This window comes from Grammomys surdaster, unplaced genomic scaffold (genome assembly GCF_004785775.1).
Source record: "Grammomys surdaster isolate TR1022 unplaced genomic scaffold, NIH_TR_1.0 277, whole genome shotgun sequence".
NCBI classification, from domain to species: Eukaryota; Metazoa; Chordata; class Mammalia; order Rodentia; family Muridae; genus Grammomys; species Grammomys surdaster.
In genome coordinates, this window is record NW_021604718.1 from 1082864 (window position 1) to 1088863 (window position 6000).

Consider the following 6000-nt stretch of genomic DNA (forward strand, 5'->3'; position numbering starts at 1 on the left):
GAAGGAGAAAGAGAAGGAGGAGGAAGAAGAAGAGAAGGGAGAAGGAGAAGAGCGGGAAGAAAAGGGGGAAGAAGAGGAGGGGGAGAACAAGAAAAAGAAAGATGTCTCAGCTGGTGAAGCGTCCATAGAGAACCTGTATTCCACGCCCCAGAGTCCATGTAAAGAGCAAAGCTCCACGGCATTGTAGAGGCGGAAACCTCTAGTCTAACTCAGCCTGTGAGCCTGAGACCTCCAAGAGACCCTGTCTCAAAAGGTAGAAGGCCAGGCATGGCGGTGCAAGTCTTTCATGCTTCACTTGGGAAAGAGACACAGGAGGGACCGTGGTTCAAGACCGGCCGGAGCCAAAAGTAAAAAGAACAGTGCAGTTAGCCTCTGAGCAACAGCAGGGCTACTGGGTGAGGCTCGGGAGCCTCCCAAATGTGTTAGGGGTGGGGAAGCACTCGCCTCACTGACCACAGGCACTCAGTTGTCCAGCGCAGACAGCACAGAAATAGACAGAGGTGTGGCCTGGAAGTGGGCAGAGCCAGTCGTGAACCGTTTCCAGAAAATAGAGGCTGAGGGAGACCGGTTAAACCCGGATTGCAATCCACGGTTCCGTCAAAGGGTCTCCGTCCCTAACTCACCACGTGATTTTGCACAGGAGACTGGCCTCAGTTTCCCTCTCTGTGAATCTGCTTGCAATGTTCTCTTGTACCTTGAGGGAGCTGCTGGGAGGGCAGAGGGAGCTGTTCCTCAGAGGCCAGGAGGCTGGCAGGGGGAGTCACTGCTGTAGTGGGTGTCCCTATGATCCCTATGGGAGCCGGGCGTCAGAGGCAGCAGGATCCACCCCGTTTCCTGCACCCCTCAAGCAGCTGAAGACACTTGGATAGGCCAGGCCACCCCACAGCTGTGGATTGTGTGATGATGTGTCATCCAGGGTTGGGTGCTGGGATCAGACCTCAGGTACAAATACTTCCCCAGAGGCCCCCAGATCCTCCGTCTTCCACATGGAATACCGAACGCCGACATGTTGCTTGGCAGAGTCAGCAACATCCAGACCACAGTTCCCTCCAGGAAATGACTGAGCGGTCCCTACTAAAGTCAGTCTGGGGTGCTCCACTTGGACTGGACCCGACCTGTCGGTTGCCAGGAGCCACTGTCCTGGCACAGGGACAGGAGGGAGAGGGATCCTTGTCTTATGTTCAGAGAGTGAAGTCTGCAACCTCTCCTGATCCCACTGAAAGGCCGTGAGTCCCTGGACCAGAGAATCACCCTGAAGGTCCATCCCCTGAGTTTGCTGGGGTTTGTTTACATTTATCTATCTATCTATCTATCTATCTATCTATCTATCTATCTATCTATCTGTTATTTTAAGGTTTTTCTGAGACGGATTTCTCTGTGCATCTCTGAGGGCTGAGGGCAGGGTACTAATAGCTCTAGCTGTCCTGGTCACTGAGTAGACCAGGCTGGCCTCAGACTCAAGAGATCTGCCAGCCTCTAATTCCTGGGTGCTGGGATTAAAGCGTGTACTGTCCGTCACCCCCCAGTTTCTTTGTTTTTATTTTTTGAGACAGGTTCTCACATAGTCCAGGCTACCCTTGAACTTGTTTTATAGCTAAGGATGACCTTGAACTCCTGATCCTCCTGCCTCCTAAACGTTGTTTCCCAAATAATGGTATTATAGCTAGCGCTACCATACCCTGCAATGGTTTGGGGCTTTTGTTGCTGTTGGTGGTTTGTTTATTTTTATTTATTTATTTGAGTTAGTTATGTTCATTTTTAAATATAGGTCCTCATTATGTTGCCTGGGCTGACCTTTAAAACGCTTAGGCTCTTCCTATCTCGCCCCCGGGAAGCTGGGATTACTGGCATGGGTAACTTCCCTCAGCACTACCTCTGTGTGGACCACGAGCCTTGGAGGGTGGCATGGCCCAGGGAGGGCGGTATCAGGTCTGAAGGCAGAGCTTTAGTTCTGTCCGTCTTGATGCCAGATAGTTGCCTGTCACCTCTGTGCCTCAGACTCATTCCCTCTGTGCCCTCTGATCTTTTCCAGAGCAGCCCTCCTTCTGAGGGAGAACAGTCTGGATGGCAGCGGGAGGCACTGGCCTTTGCCAACAGGCAGCAGCTCATGTTTGGGGTCTGGTGAGCAGTCACTGTTTCTAAAGCCCTGAGTGGGGCACAGCTCTGCCGCACTGGGGATGACAGGAGAGGCTGGGGGCTCTGTTGTAGTATTGCTTTCAGAGTCTGCATGCTGGGGGACAAGCCACCTTGGACCTGAACTTCCCCCATGGTCCTGCTTCTACAAGAAGGCCTAGCAGGCTGGAGAGATGGCTCAGTGGTTAAGACCACCGACTGCTCTTCCAGAGGTCCAGCAACCACATGGTGGCTCACAACCATCTGTAATGGGATCCAAAGATCTCTTCTGGTGTGTCTGAAGACAGCAACAGAACTCAGAAGAAGGAGGAGAAAGAGGAGGAAGAAGAGAAGGAAGAAGAAGAGAAGGAGGAGGAGGAGGAGGAGGAGGAGGAGGAGGAGGAGGAGGAAGAAGAGGAGGAGGAAGCCTGGCAGATACCTGTCACAGAAGGAAGTCTCAGATGATATCCCCTGAAGGAGACAGGGTTTCTGGACCCCAGCTGAGAGCCAGCATGGGACAAGAGTCGCAGTTAGCAGACAGGTCAGAGATGCCACAGACACGGCCACAGACATGGCCACAGTAACTGAGACTCCAGAAGCCAGCCAGGCCGACAGCCAGCAAAAGCAGTGTGTATGTGACCATATGTCACCGGTAAGGCCGGGGTGCAGTTCAGCTGGTAGAGGACTTGCAGGAACAAAGGCCTGGGTTGCATCCCAGGCAAGGCATGATACCGTGATACCGTGATACCGTGATACCGTGATACCGGGGTACCGGCGTGCCGGCACAGGCCTGGAACCCCAGCACGCAGGCTGGAGGCCGAGTAAGAGTTCAAGTCATCCATGGCTATACAGTAACTTCAAGGCCAACCTGGACGACGTGACATCCTGTCCAAAAACTATAGCTAGGGGCTGAAATGGCTGACACTGGCTGCCCTTGCAGAGGACCTGAGTTCAATTCCCAGCACCCATATGGTATCTTCCCAACCATCCCTAACTCCAGTTCCAGGATCCAGCACCTTTTTCTGTCTTCCATGAGCATATAGTACGCATTCATATATGCATGCAGGCAGAACATTCATACGCATAAAATGAAATAAATAAATAAATAAATAAATAAATAAATAAATCTTTTTTTTAGAATTTTTAAAAATTTTTTAAATTTTCAAACAATTTTTTTTAATTTAAATTTTTTTTTTAAATTTAAAGTAGAGGTCTGTAGAGATGGCTCAGTAGTTAAGAATGAACACTGGTTACTCTTCCAAAAGGTCCAGGTTCAATTCCCAGGGCCCATATGACAGCTGCCAACTGTCCGTAACTCTGAGATCTGAGACCCCTCCCACAGACATACATGCAGGCAAAACACCAAATAAATAAATAAATAAATAGGCCAGCCACAATGATATATACACCTTTAATTCTAGTATTTGAGAAGCAAAGACATACAGATCTCTGTGAGTTCAAGGACAGCCAGAGCAACAGTATGAGACCATCTCAAAAAATAAGCTAGTTAACTAATTAAAACCAAAATAAAATAAGAAAGGTGATAAAAATTTGCAGCTAAGGTACCACCCTGGAGCCATCTGTGGATCAGTGAACACACTCTAAGAACAGCCACCATGTGATGCTTGGTCCCACCCCACCCCAGGTGGAATCCGTCTCCTCCAGAACCACAAGGTGAAGCTTTATCTCCACTCACTGCCACACCCAGCCGAAGGGTGCGGGCTTACACAGCAGGCTTCCACTGATTCCGCTGGAGCCAACAAATCCCATGGCTGGCCCATTTAAAGCAAACTGAATAGGGCTGAAGAGTTCCTGCTGGCGGGAGAAACTGCCCCCCATTCTCCAAAGGTCTTAAGCAAAAGGTTCACTGTCCACAAAGAGATCTGAGGAAGAAAGGGTCATTGTCACTGGGCAGAAGTCGGTGCTTGGTCTACCTTGTGTTGACAGGAAGCTGAGAAGTCTAGCAGCCAGGGACTAAGACTCACCGGGAGCTAAAGTGTCTGGGCCGCCTGGGAAGCCACACAGGCCAGCAAAGCTGCTGGCCAAATGTCTGCACACACACATGCAGATGCACACACACAGACACACACACAGACATACAGACACACATAGACGTACACACATTCACACAGGTACATACACACAGATGCACACACACAAAAACACACATGCACACAGACAGACACAGAGACACACACACAGACACACACACTCTGATGCGCGCACACACACACACAGCAGGGAAATGAAGGAAATATCTGTCACTGCCTAAGATGCTGCCACCTCTTGCTGAAGCTCACGTCACATCTCTAGTGTAAGTCCGAAGCAGCTGTCCCAAGCACAGTGAACTGTTCCCAAAGCAGAGACTTCAAGGGCCGCAGGGCATGCTGGGAGTGCTGGGGGTCGCCCTGCCAGGGTTTGGACATTTTTAGTACACCTGGTAGCGATGGCTCGCTCACACCTGGGTCTTTCCTCTGGGCATCCCTCAGCTGAAGAGCAGAGCCTGTGGCCTGTGACTGGCCAGTGAGAAGCATGAGGACCCGGCCACCTTCTCAATGTGGGACAACTCTGTGAGCAGCTTCCCGCATCTAAACCTCCTGTTTCCAAATCTTCACCCAGAGTCCGGCTCAGATCTTCCTAACGCTCGCACCTCCTGATACTGTACAGTGGTGAAGAACGTTACCTGTGAGGTGGCAGGAACAAACCTCCACACAGGCGACGCCCCATCACGAGAGCCTCTTCCTGTTCTTGCTTTCTCATCTGCAGGGCAGGGACGGTCACGCCCATGTCACCAGGTGACTGTGGGAAGTTGTGGAGGACGCTGTCTCACACACAGCCCCTCCCCCTCATCTGTGCTGTTTGAGAAAAGGGGAGCAGACAAAGACAGTGCCTGGAACTTGGCCCCCACCCTCTGGTCCCCGCCCCACCATGCTCCCTCTACCTTATGCCACAACGTAAAAGGTGTTCCTTCTGTCCCCTTCTAGAGACCCTGTGTCTTCTCCCACATCAGAGGAAAAAAAGGGCCAGGCATGGTGTGGCAGGCCTTAAAAGCATGCACCACCACACCCAGACACTCTGTGAGGTTGTGTACACACACATACACACACGCTCGCACACTCACATGTGTGTCCACACAAACATGCATGTGCACATCTCCACACACGTGTGCACATGCACACAAAGGCACACCGATGGGCAGGAGCACACACGCGAGCGCATTTGCACATGCATGTGTGCATGGGCACAAGCACTATATATCTATATATATATATATATATATATATATATATATATATATATACACATGCGAACACGTGCACAACATACACACACGTGCATGCTTTGCCCAAGAAGGCCCAAAGCCTGGCATCTAAAGTTCGTTCTAAGCCGCTCTGTGGGTGCTGAAACTCAAAAGTCACAAGTGCTCTAAACCGCTGAGACACCTCCAGCCTCCCTTTATGTTTAAGACTGTCACGTTCCTAGCTAAGTGACTGGAAAGTACTGAATGCTTCCCCAGCCCCACACGGGGTCTCCCCAGCCAGAGCACCCTGCACCCAGGGCACATTTGTCAACTGACAGTTCTCCATGGATACGACATCCTTCCCAACACCCACAATCTGCGCTGGGGTTCACACTTGGCCTCGGAGAGTCGACAGGACCTGTCAGGTGTGACTGGAGGTGTCTGCCGATACAGGACCGCACAGATCAGCTGACTTGCTTGAAGGTCTGCCCCGTTCTGCTGTTAAACTCCTGACACTGTTGAACCCTTCACTGTCAGCATACTTCATCTTCCCTTGACCCTCCAACAGCCAAGTCGCCGTCTGAGATTGGCTCTCTGGCTCTGTAAAATGTTTTAGCATCAGCTTGTCTGTTCAAGCATTAATGGCT